At 46.2% G+C, this 13,701-nt stretch overlaps 1 protein-coding gene across 2 annotated transcripts in view; it reads left to right on the top strand.

Moving 5' to 3' along the window:
- The window catches only part of MAF (MAF bZIP transcription factor), a 242,625-nt gene that overhangs the window by 2,764 nt on the left and 226,160 nt on the right, over nt 1–13,701 (top strand). The window lies entirely within an intron of this gene.

Genomic DNA, 13,701 nt, shown 5'->3' on the forward strand with positions numbered 1-13,701 from the left:
TCCACCTCCCATGTGTTCATGATGTGAGTTTTGGCCTTGCCCTGCCAAATGGTGAAACTTTTAGTATGCCATTAGATTCCCATACTCATCTCATCCATTTATTATGCTTGCTATTTTGTCTTAGCATCTATTAACTATGTAACTGTTTCAAAAGACTATGGGGAGAAAACAAAGACAATATATTGATAAAAGCCCTGCATGCTGGACATGTATGGTATATATTTTTTTTTCTTTTGCTTGGATATGGACTTCGGAGACTGTAACGGCATGACATTCATCCTTTTTAGTTTTATTGCCTCAACACTTTTTTGAACTGAAAACAAAAAAGTGCAACCTTTTTGGGGCTTCTTCCTCCCCATTCAAGTTTTCATCTACTCTGGAAACTGCTTTGAGTTGCTCAGAACTTCAGATTTCTTTTTAATGCATTGATACATCCCTTCTTTAAAAAGAAAGAAAAGGAGAGAGAGAGAAAAGCCCAGAATGGATTGTGATTACCCTTAATATGATTTCTAAAAAGAACTTTGGGGGGAAAGTTTTAAAACTTATGCATAAAAAAAGATTCACTTCCAATTTGTGGGTTTTGAAAACTATGCTGTTGCTTAAAGCAGTCGAAAATTTATGTTGGAATGATCTGCCCCATTTCTGCTATTTTTTGTTTTTATTTTCCTTTTGGCCATTGTCAAATGTTGGAATGCTCTGGGTTCCTGGTATATAATTTAATTCTAGCTTTTATTGTCTGTTAGCACCAGTTCAAATGTATGCTACAGAAAAAAGAAATGTTATAGATACATTCAAAAGAGTTAGGTCTGTTTAGCTGTAGATCCTTTTTTAAAAATGATGCACTAAATTGTTGACTGTCTTGATGTTAAAAGGGGGTAGAATTTACAATGGGACTGGTTTTTTAAAAAGTAGTTTATACAGCATGTGATTGCAACTTAAGTATAAGTTGGGTAAATGTAGACCTTGCTATGCCACTGACTGTTTTTGGAAACCAAAGTATTAAAAGGGGAGCCCCCCCTCTTTATATTATTAATAGGGGTATTTTGTGTTCAAAATGTATGGTTGGGTTTTGTTTTGGGGCTTTTTTTTGAAATTGAAATATTTGGGACTGAATTGCACTAAGATATAACCTGAAGCATAAAATATAAACCATTACAAACCTGTCTAGGATGCTAATACGATTTATGCAGTTACAAAGATGGCATTACTGCTCAGTTTTTTTTAATGATGCAGATTTTTTTACAGTTGTATTGTGGTGCAGAACTGGATTTTCTGTAACTTCACAAAAATCACAAAGTTTTAAAGCATTAATCAGCAAATTTTATTTTCAGGGAGTGATAATCCTGTCTTTAAAAAATGGAAAGTAAATCTTACCACAATAAATATAAAAAAATCTTGTCAGTTACTTTTTTCCCCTTTTACATATTTTGCTGTGCAAAATTGTTTTATATATTGAGTTACTAACTAACCATGTGTGATGTTCCTTATGTGCTTTCTTTCATTTTTCAACTTTACGGTTATATCAAAAAGAAAGAATAATCTACTATAATAAACTGCATTTTTGATTCTATATTCAGTTTCATTAGTTTGTAGCTTCCCTCACCACCATCAACAAAAGTAAAGCCGGCTCTTTAAAAGTAGTATATTGGGTGGGGTGTTGAGAGGGAGAGCGGTCTGCTAACACAGTTTATCTACTAAATAGATAAGATGGGTTAAGGAATGGGCTGCCTAACTTTCAGGCAAGGTGGGAATTGCTGCCCATCCGAGCTCTGTTTTCTCACAGGTAGGTGAAGAAGCATGGCTTCTTGGGTACTAGGCTTAACTTTTTCAGTTCTGTAATATTTCTAAAAGGCATTCAGACTCTTCCCCTTCCGTGATTATTTAAGCCACAGGTCTCAAGTAATAGTTGTGACTTTGGTTTTCATTGTTTTATGGTGGAATATAACAAAAGGAGGGGATTTTGCACCCTCTTATTGAAGTCAGGTAAACTGGGCTGTGCATCCTAGGTTTTTCTTCTTACCTACAGTATTCCTTTATTGATGTTACAGGGAATTTTAAAGATGTGGCTAGAATCCAATGGACCACAAAACTAATTCACCACTGAGAGGGGCAGGGGGGAGGGCTTAACCCTGTTTAACCCTGTTTCCCCATGATGTGCATCGCAAACTGCTTTTGAAACAGGATGTTGTTTTTCAAAAGCCGCTTGCGATATGGCGTAGGGCGGGAAGTTTGCCCATTCAAAAAAAAGGAGTCAAAAATTCCACCAGATTCGCATTCTCTCCTCCTTCCTCCCATCCCCCAACACTACTCCCCATTCCATTTTAAGTGTTTTTGTTTCAGTCATTTATGGTGTATTTTGCTAGCCCCTTTTTCTGGTGAACTTTTTCAGGAGAGGAGAAAAATAAGTAAGTATCAACAATGGTTGCCACTTTTCAAAGAAAAACAGTATCTGGCGCTTTACTCTTGAGGACTAGAAAGGGAAACTTCTGTTGGGACCTTTTCTTTGTCACTGTCAAAAATCCTCCATAGAACACTTGATGCTGTGGTGTTCCTGTAGTGTAAACTGACTGCAATAGTATCTGGGAGTGAGCTGGATTTGCGTCCTCAGTTCCTGGATGGAACTCGGGATCTACTTTTCTGAATGCTCAATCCAGTTTTCAAGATCTCAGGACTCCACCAGCTGTAGTTTAGCTTTTAAATCACTTTGGGAAAGCATGCAGGAGAGGGTGAACTCTCCACCAACTCACCTGTTCCCTACACTACAACCAGTATTGGGGGGGAGGGACAGGGGAGTTGCAGGTGGAGGTGGAGGGAGGCGAATAGGAGGGGCTCAGGAAACCGCTGAGAACTAGGCCCTGTTTGAATTTGCAGGTGGGCTCTGTCCTGTAAAACTTTACTGCTTTTAAACCTGTGCTGAGCCAGGGCAAAGGTCGCCAGGCATTTAAACAAAGTTGTGGCCTCAATCTGAGACTAAAACAGAGGTAGTGTGTTGCCTGCATTTCCCCCTCACTGCTCAGTCTTGTTCTCTCTCTGGGAGTGAATTGGTGTGTCTGTAAATGTGTGTTTTACAGATCCTGTGGCCCAGGAAAAGCTTGCGGCTCCCTAAACCAAGTAGCCCTTTTAAGTGTGCATGGAGCATTTAGATCCACATTAATCTAGAGGGACTGGAAAGGCCTTGGAAGTGTGCAGGATTAACCTGCTGCTGCTGTTGCTGCTTCTCTCTCCCCCCCCCCCATCTCCATCTACTTTTCTTTGACAACCACCCAGTTGCCCAACCTCCTCCTCCAGAAAGCCACACACATGTCCTTTAGCACTTGACCTTCTGATAGCCCAGGCAAGTTCTATAGGCTGCATCACTGCAGCGCTCTCTAGGCAAGTTAATGTGTAAGCGGAGGGTAAACTGCCTGCAATTGGCCAATCAGAAAATTATTTGCTCTTATAAAGATAGTAGGGCTTTCTCTCACCACCACCACTCCTCCTCTTCCCTCCCCCTTCGCTTCTTCAAATGTTTGAACTCCTTGCCAAAAGTTCCACAGACTCTCAGCGGCTCTCACCTTGCTGAGGTCTTTTCCTTAGCTCAGGCAGGCCCAATGCAGGGAAGAATTCACCTTGCCGCTTGCAAACTGTTAGGACTTCCCCTGTATAAGCAGATCTTACATTTGCAAACATTCTCCCCTCACCCAAGAAAAGAGGCGCAGTTCAATTAGCATGATATAGGGGGCAGGGAGCAAAAAATAATCCCCATTTCTTTTTTCAAAAGCTGCAGCAGCTGATGCATCCCAAAGTTGCTTTCAGTTCCTGTTATGATTTCTAAGGAGAGAGAGGACAAAATGAAGAATGGGGTAAATTGGATGTGTGTTTTGTCACTGGGCCTTGGAGAACAAGCTAAAGTACAGGACAAAGTTTACAAGGAGGAGGAAGCTACCCCCCCCCCTTGTAGGACATTGTGGGGGGAGAAAACAGCTCTGTATTCTGCAGTCCTCTATCAGTGGCCCTTTTATGAACAGCTGAGCCTTCTCCTTTTCATCATTTCAATTGGAAGGGAGGGTGACTTTTCACATTTTTTACTTTATCAGAATTATTTTTTGCAAATGATGTGTAAGTAAGGAAATGGATCAAGATGTGTAACACTAAACCTTGAAGGCCAGGCATGTGGGCTGTGGGAGGAGAGGCTGCTCAAGTTTCATTTCAGGGAGGACGAGGTTTTAAAAAATAAAATAAAAAACCCACACAACGCCACGTCCCTCCGCAATGCTTTGCTAGAATCGCCCTGCTCTAAGAATAAGTTCAGCTCAATAGATGTCAGTGGTGCTGGGGAAGGGGCATCAGCCTGACCATCCATCTGCCACCTGCCATTGAGTTTGGTTAGCATCGGGCGCATTGATTCCGCTGCTGCTGAAGCTGAGGTCCCCCTCCTCACTCGGTCCTCCAGGTCTCTGATGCCCTGGCCTTCAAATCCTGGGTGAAAAGAAATCGGTGTCACATGCAACCTGATCCTGTGCATGTTTACTCAGAAGCAATTCTCTATGACTTCAGTCCCATGGAAGTGTGGGCAGGATTGCAGCCTTCCTCTCCCCATTGCATAATGCCTCCTTTCTGTTCCAAGCCTTGTTGCCGATTCTCCCACCTGCATCTCAGTGATTTGCAAGCCCGTTTACAGGGTAGACAAGCAGCATTTGCTTGCTGTATATACTGCAGTAAAAGACAGGTTGCATTTCTATGCTCCTTGAACAAGTTTATGACTTATTCCCGAGTAAACACGTGCTTGACATCAGGGCCATTCACTGTAGAACACTTTTTGCTCCTCCCAAATGGAGTGCAATTGGCCAAGGGTGGAAAGTCATGCACATTTACTCAAAAAGTAAACCGTTATTTTCAATGGGGCTTACTCTGGTGTAAATGAAAATAGGCTCTCTACCTTTTTAAATGGTTCACACTTGAGGGCAGAGTCCTCAGATATCAGTTCCCATCCACTCTGCTTTCTAAAAACCACTCCCCCCCAAACAGCAGCTGTGCAAGAAAAATAATTGTCTCACTTTCTTTTCCTTCCTCCGTCTTTCTCAACCCAAAAAAACCCATCCTCCTTGTTACTATGTTCATAAAATAGCAAGACACTTGATTCAAAATAAAAAGTCTCTCCCCTCTGCTTTCCCACTCCACTTTCCTACTCCCACCCCCTTTATAAACGACAGATCTCATTTAGTAGATCACCTGCTTTGCATGCAGAAGGTCTGAGAGTCAACCCCTGGCATCTCTAGGTGGGGCTGGCCATGTCCCCTGCCTGAAATTCCGCAGAGCCGCTGCCAGTCAGTGTCGACAGTACTGGGCCAGATGGATCAATGGTCAGGCTCGGCAGAAGGCAGCTTCTCTTCTCTCCCATTGCCCTGCCGCCACCCCACCCGGTTCAGCGGCGCAGAATGCATGCCTTGCTCTGCGCTCCTTCCGAATTCCTTTCTTGCTACCCATTTCCGCTTCTCTATCCTATCTGAATACCAGATCGAGCGCATCGGGCCTGCCTTCCTGGTTCGAGCGAGCGATGTGCCTACATCAGTGTTATCTGCTACCGCGTTATCCGGGACCACACGGCGGGGACGGCAGCATCTGCTGTGCTTGGGAAGGGAAGCCTCCATTTATCACCGGGGCCATCAGACAAGCGCAGTGACACTCTGACGCCTGTTCAAAGGGTAGCCAGAAAGGCGTGTTTCCTAGGGAGGAAGGTAGCAGGCACTTTCTGAAGAAGTCTTGTGGCCTCTTTAAAAAGGCTAACGCATTTTAATGATGGCGCAAACTTTCATGGACTGCAGTCCACGAAATCCGATGCCAGAATAAAATTGGTGAGTCGTAAAGGGGCCATACTAATGTTTTGCTGCATGGATCGGCTCACACGCAAACACACACTTCCTCCAAAATCGGGCGACAGGCTTTTTAAGTCTCCCGCTCGCTTTCCCCACTATTTATATACGGTTTATTTTGTTTTTAAAAAGACGTTTGCACTAATGCAGGTTTTCTCTACACAACACACACACACACACACACACACACACACACACACACACACACAAATGCATGGCGGCTATTTGGAGCAGCAATCTGAGTGATGCCGCTTTGGCCGCTCCAATTCTGCCTGGCCAGCTCGGCTAGCTGCATCTGAACACTGACACTCTCGGTTCTAGCTGGACTTAACTTCCCTATAAAGTATTTAGGATGACGAAGTTAGGCGAGCTTCCTGAAGGGGTCTTCTCTGTAAAAACACAACATCAGCGTTAGCAATAGGGGGACACCGGTGGTTCAGGAATTTAGAGGTACGAGCTGAATGCTGCAGGCTAACTTCGAAGTAAGTTTCAGGAAACTCTATGAGGTTTACTTTCAGGAAGTGAACCTGTTTGGAATCAAGCTGTCCCCGAGCCCCGCACCGATTTAGTTAACCAAGTAAGGGCTGATTTTCTTCCAGTGAGTTCAGTGGCATTTAGCTGCCTGATTTGGCGTTTTTGCAGCCACTATCACAAAAAGTCTAGTTTAATTCAAACCTGAGCCGCTGGCCTGAAACCCTGGACCTTTGCTGTTCACACCTATCTGCTAAAAGAGGAATAACAACGGGACCACCGTCACCCCTTTCACACACACGACTGCCGTCTAGGGAAATCCCGTCTGGGACCCAAAGTTGTTTACACGCGCACTGTATTGCTCGAATGAAACCGGATCCACCGGTTTAGTCTCTCTCTCTCTCTCTCTCTCTCTCTCTCTCTCTCTCTCTCTCTCTCTCACACACACACACACACACACACACACACACACGCAGCGACACACTCCGAATCAAAACCGCTTCATTAACTTCCACGCGAAGAACCACGTCGCGGTTTTGGCGCAGCGTTCCCGCCTCTTCACACATCCCGCCCTATAATGATCACTCGCTTTCTGCGGCCCTTTGAACTGGCACACTTTTGTTCCAGTCTCTCTCTGACAATCCAGTTCTAGGCATGTTTACACAGCACCCAGTTCAATAGTCCCAGGTAAGCGAGGATGGGATCGCCCAGCCTAGATCTCAAGCCTCCCTCTTTTTTTCCCTGTAGACAGGGTTTGATATCTAGTGAGATCTAGTGCGTTTCAAATACACCTTGCGTTTCAAATACACACACACACACATGCACGCACACACCCCTTTCCCAAGCATTTTTTTCTTAGGAGTGCTCGATCCCCCGGACGGAGGGGGAGGGGCGTTCCGGATTTGCAGCGGTTTGTTGATTCAGAGGCAACAAAGGCCGATTTTCTATTCTTAACGATCTGCGGCTGGACAGAGGGGCGTGAAGAAGAAGCCCGAGGTTTCTGCATTGTGCGATCACCTGGCCCCAAATCTGCTCCCTGGGCTCTCTCCCACCCTCTAGGCAGGAGGGAACTTTGGCCAGGGGATAGAGGAGGCAAGTGGCGAGACGGTCGAGAAAACTGACCAGCCTCCAATAAGTTCCTTTGGTCTTGCATGTTTGGATCGGCGAAGAGCTGAACTTAGGCTGGGAAACGTTTACCTAGGACCGGTGTAAGTCTTGCCGAAGTCAATCGGGCTTGTTTCCAAGTAGACGCGCAGAGGATCGCGCTGACTCAGGACCCTTTGCAGCCCGTTCCTTCGACACGGTTCCTCGGGACTAAGTCCCTGTAAACCCAGTGGGACTTTCTTCTCTAGTCTATGTGCACAGCCAGAACTTTTGTAGCTCCGCTTTCAGGAGCTACAGCCGCAAAGCATCCCTTGAAAGCCGCGATCCTCTGGGCGCCCTACGTGGGAGTAAGTTAAACTGAACTCAGAGGGACTTAGTTCTGAGTAAACGTGCGCAGGATCGGGCCTCGTAGCATCCACACTAAACTGGGAATACGCACGCACACACCCTGACAGTTCCTCGTCTTCCCCGGAGTTTGTAGTATTTAAAATACAATTTCCTTGTCATGTTTACTTCACTGGGGATTGGTTACATCTGTTTGCCCATATCTTTCTTTTGTTCTTTTTCGGTATTATGCAAGTAACAGCGCGATCAGAAGAAAGCCTCACTGATGCTAGTGGGACTTACTCCCAGGTAAGTGTGCCTAGGCTCCCAGGGTAAGCATGCGTAGGATCCTGTGCGCACTTTCCTGGGAGTAAACCCCACTGAACACAGTGAGAATGACTTGCGAGCAAGAATGCATAGGATCGGGGTGTCAGTCTCGCAGAGGGGTTCAGTGGTACTTTCCTTTCAAGGAAATATGCATAGGAGTTCAGCTTTGGCTGCTGGGATTCATTCAGGCAGTTTCCAAAAAAAGAATTATCATATATATAGTTATATATATGTTTCTTAAGCCATATATCCTGAACTGAATCCTGTCCATCTGTTAACACTTAATCCTCACTCCGAAAACGCAGACACCATCAGCCACGTATCCATCCATAGGTACCCCGATTTACTGCCGCGCGTTCACGAAAGCGTAAGGGCGATTGAGAGCCACGGAATTTTCTCTGCAGCAAGAGTGACCCTACTAAGCGATTCCAGAATTGCAGCCACCATCGCCAACAAACTGGTTCAGACACGTGCGCGCGCACCAATAAATCTCTGGCGCAGACCCAGAAAGGCATCGACACGTGCCCGGTCGCCACGGATCTTGTGGACTCCCACTTAAATTCCTTCACGGATCTCGTCTTCAGTAGATTGTTTCCGATTAAATAAAGCTTCGTCGTTAGATTTGATGTAAAAGAAGGAGGTCCCGGTAGTAGGCACTAGAATATGTATGGGGTTTTTTATTTAAGTTTTCCCCGTTTTAAAGTTTTTTAAAGGATGTGTCTTGACTTCAAGGAATATTAACAATCGAGACAGGATAAAGAGTTGGGTGTGCAGGCACACCTTACTCGCCTGAGCGCCATTGCTCCACACGGCCTTAATGCTCAAAGACAGCACTCAGCTGACCGGCGACGAAAAACTTCGATCCTGCAGGATTTTCCTGTGGTCAGGATCGCTCATTTCATGTCGCGCAGCTGGCCTAGGGATCTTTGAGGAAGAGGGATGAAGAGGAAGAGGGATGAAGTCCCCCGAACCTCCGACATAAAGTGAAGCTGCTTAGGACCACATCTTTTCCTCACATCCTTTCTTCAGGTAAAAAACCTGCAAGCCATCTCAGCCCGATCCTATGTGTGCTTAACTGCTTAGGATCTGCAGATTGAGGGAGAAGTGCCTGCGGCTCAGTCTCAGTCCCGTGCGCTGCGGACCCAGGCGAACGCGCAGCGTTAACGCCGACACGGATTGCTCAATCATGCGATCCTATTCATGTTTACTCTGAAGTAAAGAGTTAAATGGAACTTACTCGCAGGTAAGTGTGGATTGGATCGCTGCCCTAAACGCACACTGTAGCAACTGCCCTTTCATAATTCGCTTCCTCCCTGGTGGAAATGGCGATAGTCGCTTGGAGAGCTGGACCCCTCCTGCCCGCAAAGCAGACAGGCGATCCTAAGCCCTTGTGTGGCATCGGGATTCCGTGGAACTTCAAAGCATCTGTGGGCAAAATTGACACCAAAAGGCACGCAGGTGGAAAATTAGGCGCAGAAGTATCCCCCCTCCCCGTCCGATCTTATAGTTGCTTCGTCGGAGGTGAACCCTGTTCCCACTAAGTTTGACGGCTCTGGCTCCCTATATCTCAGCATGGCGAGGACTGCGACGTTACAGGGCATAGCTGTCAACTTTTCCCTTTTCTTGCGAGGAATCCTATTCGGAATAAGGGAATTTCCCTTTTAAAAAGGGAAACGTTGACAGCTACGTTACAGGGGCGTCCGATCCTCGCTTCCACCACAAACGTTACGGTGCTGGCTCAGTATTTTGCAGACTATCGTTTTGCGCTCTGAGTCTCTTAAGCCACCCCCCCCCCAAAAAAACCACAACTTGCTGGTTCTTTGGCTGGCAACTGACTGCGGGAAACTGAGCCCCACTTGAAACCTCGAGCGAGGAAGCGTTGCGGATAACAAGCCAGTTTGGGAACGCTTCAGGCTTCGGGACCCCGTGGGGGTTTGCCGCTTCTGAATCGGCGCGCTTTGTATTGTCCGGCGGCAAAGCAAGGATGAGAGAGCGAACCGGAGCCTCCGCCCCGCCAGCCCGCCCTCAGCCCGGGGATCCAGTTTTTGGTGCCTAGTATCGCATTCAGGGTGATTTTTCGCGGCTGGAAAATTTTCTGCGGAAGAAATTGAACTCCCGCTGGGAAAGATTTAAATCTTTTGGAATAGAATTTTTTTTAGAGCCAATCTGTTTTTCCAAGTGGGTTGTGGTTGATCATTGCACTCCTCTAGCAAAAGGAGAAGTCGAGAGTTTTTTAAAAAAGAATCCGACCAGCCTACAATAAGCGCAGATGTCGCTCCCTTAAAAAAATCCAACTGCCTGCACATTATACATGGAAAGCAACCTAGCTTCCCCCAAAGAACCATGGGAGCTGTAGTTTACACCTCAGAAAACTACAGTTCACAGCGCTCTTAACAAACTACAGCCCCCCAGGATTCCATGTGCTTTAAATGGGCTAAAGTGATAAAGCAGTCTTCTGCCCAGCAAACACACCTGTTTGAATAGTAGCGTTGGAAGGGACCCAAGGATCATCTAGTCCAGCCTTTCTGAACCTGTGGGTCCCCAGATGTTGTTGAACTACAACTCCCATCACCCCTAGCTAGCAAGGCCAGAGCTCAGGGATGAGGGGAGTTGTAATCCAACAGCATCTGGGGACCCACAGGTTCAGAACCGCTGATTCTAGTCTAAGCCCCTGCACTGCAAAGGTATGTTGCTATAGCGTGGCTCGCTCACCTTTCCACGTATCTGGTATTATTTTGGTCTGTCTTTCCCTTCGTTTTTCTTTAACATTATGTGAGGTAGAAAGGAGGGACTTCTGATAACTAGGAGAGGTACTTGAGGTGTCTATCCTTTTCCCAACCCAGTGACATTTGGTGGCAAAGAGTTAATAACATTAAGATGGGGAGGTGTGAAGAATGAGATCTATTGCCCTGAGCTCCTTTGAGTTGGGGTGGTGTAGTGGTTAGAGCAGGGACACGGGACCTTTTTCAGCCTGAGGGCCATATGGTCTCATGTTCCTGGGGTGAGCAGGGCCAGAGGCAAAAGTGGGCCAAACAATGGATGCAGCGCTTGCCTTTGTACTGTAGGCTACATTCCAGGCAGGCAAAAGCCAGAGGTTTCTGCGCAGGCCTCTCTTCATCCAGGAGGCAACTTCACAATTTTAGGACATGTTTTTGCCAGGCAAAAGCAATTGAAGAGGGCCTGGAGCAAATTGGGGAGCATTCTAAGGATCAGGTGAAGAGACCAGGAGGCCACATCCAGCCCCTTCACCTAAAGTTCCTCACCGCTGGGCTAGAGCACCAGACTAGGACTGGGGAGATCTGGATACAAATCCCTGCTCATCCACAAAGTTTGCTTTTTCTCATTGAGTAGTGGGCCACTCACTCCCTTGGTTTAGCCAAATTTGGTTTTGTTTGTTTGGTTTGCTGCGAGGACAAAAAAGAGTAACTATGCAGGCTATCCTGAGATTATTGGAGGACAGCTAGACTCTAACTGCAGTACTGTAATGATAATGATGATGGTTTGTGATAATTATTATGTGAGTATGTCAAGCTCTGCTTGCTTAAATGGTTTTCTTAGCATGGCTAGTAAACTGCAGGAGGAGGCTACTGACACCTCCAAGGTCTTATTGCTTATTCCAAGTGGCCTTTAGAAAAAGATTGACTCTATATATAGAATATGTCTGTTACTAGCTAGGTAGATGGTTGCCAGTAATCAATTATGCTTATATCACGTCTTTTCTTCCAAGCAGCTGGAGGCGCACATGTCCTCCACCCCCATTTTCTCCTCGCAACAACCCTGTGAGGCGGTGAACCCAAGGTCACTCAGCGAACTTGATGCCTGAGTGGGAAAATAACACGGGTTTCTCCACATCTAGTCAGACACTCTCACCACTGCCCCGCAATGCGCAGTGCCTGTGAGAATGGTCAGCAACTAGTGGCCTGTGGCCTAAACCTGTCCCATTCAGTGATGTCATTTGCTGCCCTTCAAATGCTAGCCTCTTAGAGAAAAGAAGGTTGTGAAGAACAGCATCTGGGATGCCAATTATGGGAGCGGCCTTGTTCTGATTGACAAGGGACACCTGCTTTTCATACTCCCTGCTCCATCAGCAAAACCTCTTGCTGAGCAGCGTTCTGCGATCAAAGACAGCATCTGTCTCTGACCACTGGGCACTGTTGTTGCCAGTTATTGCCTTCAGGCCCTGGTTTGTGAGCATCTCTGTGGTGTCTGTCTGGCCAGTGCTAGACTGAATGCTGCTTTAAAAGGACCTGCTGCTCCAGCCCACTATGGCCATTGATGTGGTCATGTTTCCTTATGAAGCCCAATCTGAAGTGTGTGGTAACATGAGTGTAGCTAGGATTTTTGTTAGGGAGGGTCAGGTCTTTTGTTAGGGGGGAAGATTGCTCAGTTAGTTAAGTATTTCTATTGTTTTACTTGATCTAGGGGGGCAGTTGCCCCCTGCCCCCCCAGACTACACCCATGTGTGGTAATGAAAGACCATTTTTATCTGGCCTTTGCTAGCTGGAGGAGGGTAAGGTTTGATGGTAAGTAACGCTGGTGAAATGGGGTGTGCAATAGAGGGCTAGCGGTCCAAACTCTTGCTTTTGTATGTCTGTAGGGACGCGGGTGGCGCTGTGGGTTAAACCACAGAGCCTAGGACTTGCTGATCAGAAGGTTGGCGGTTTGAATCCCCACGACGGGGTGAGCTCCCGTTGCTCAGTCCCTGCTCCTGCCAACCTAGCAATTCGAAAGCACGTCAAAGTGCAAGTAGATAAATAGGTACCGCTTCAGCGGGAAGGTAAACGGCATTTCTGTGCACTGCTCTGGTTTGCCAGAAGCAGTTTAGTCATGCTGGCCTCATGACCCGGAAGCTGTACACCGGCTCCCTCGGCCAATAAAGCGAGATGAGCACTGCAACCCCAGAGTCGGTCACGACTGGACCTAATGGTCAGGGGTCCCTTTACCTTTACCTAGTTCACTTGTAGTCCTTCGGTGACATCCTGATTTTGATAATTTATCCAAGGCAGACAGTGGCCTTGCATATGACAATTCAGCTCCTACAGCTGTGATGGTTTAGAGGCGTCTTCTCCAACCTGTGACCCATAATCCCCAACCACAGTCTCTGCTGACTGGGACGGCAGAAGTTGTTGTCTAAAACACCTGAAGGGCATCAGGCTGGTTTAGGGAGAGAGATTCCTTGCCTCCTCAAATCCTGCAACTATTGTTTTAAAAACTGACAGTACCATCTAGTTAATTGGTTGAGTCATTAGCTGGATTTTTTAAATGTGCTTTTTTAACTTTAACCATAGCACTTCCTGTGTTAGGAGAGTCAGTTCTGATAGTGTTGCCCTAAAGTATCTTTTTGTGCAAATGACTTTCTTTTTGTTGCAAATGGTGGTTGCAATTATTATCTCTCTGTGTGCATATCTATATATCTATATTTAAAGGCAACCACCTACTTCCCTCTTTCATTACATTTTTAGGAGTCACTTTTGACTAGGAATGGACAAATCTGACAATATAGGTTCCTCTCAGCTTCTATTTTTTCAGCCTTCAGTTCTTTGCATTTCCACATCAGTTTGCAATTTTATTTTCAATTCCTCCTGAAAATTCACCCACATTTCAATGTGACTTTCTCCTAATA

This window comes from Podarcis raffonei, chromosome 8 (assembly GCF_027172205.1).
Source record: "Podarcis raffonei isolate rPodRaf1 chromosome 8, rPodRaf1.pri, whole genome shotgun sequence".
Classification (NCBI taxonomy): domain Eukaryota; kingdom Metazoa; phylum Chordata; class Lepidosauria; order Squamata; family Lacertidae; genus Podarcis; species Podarcis raffonei.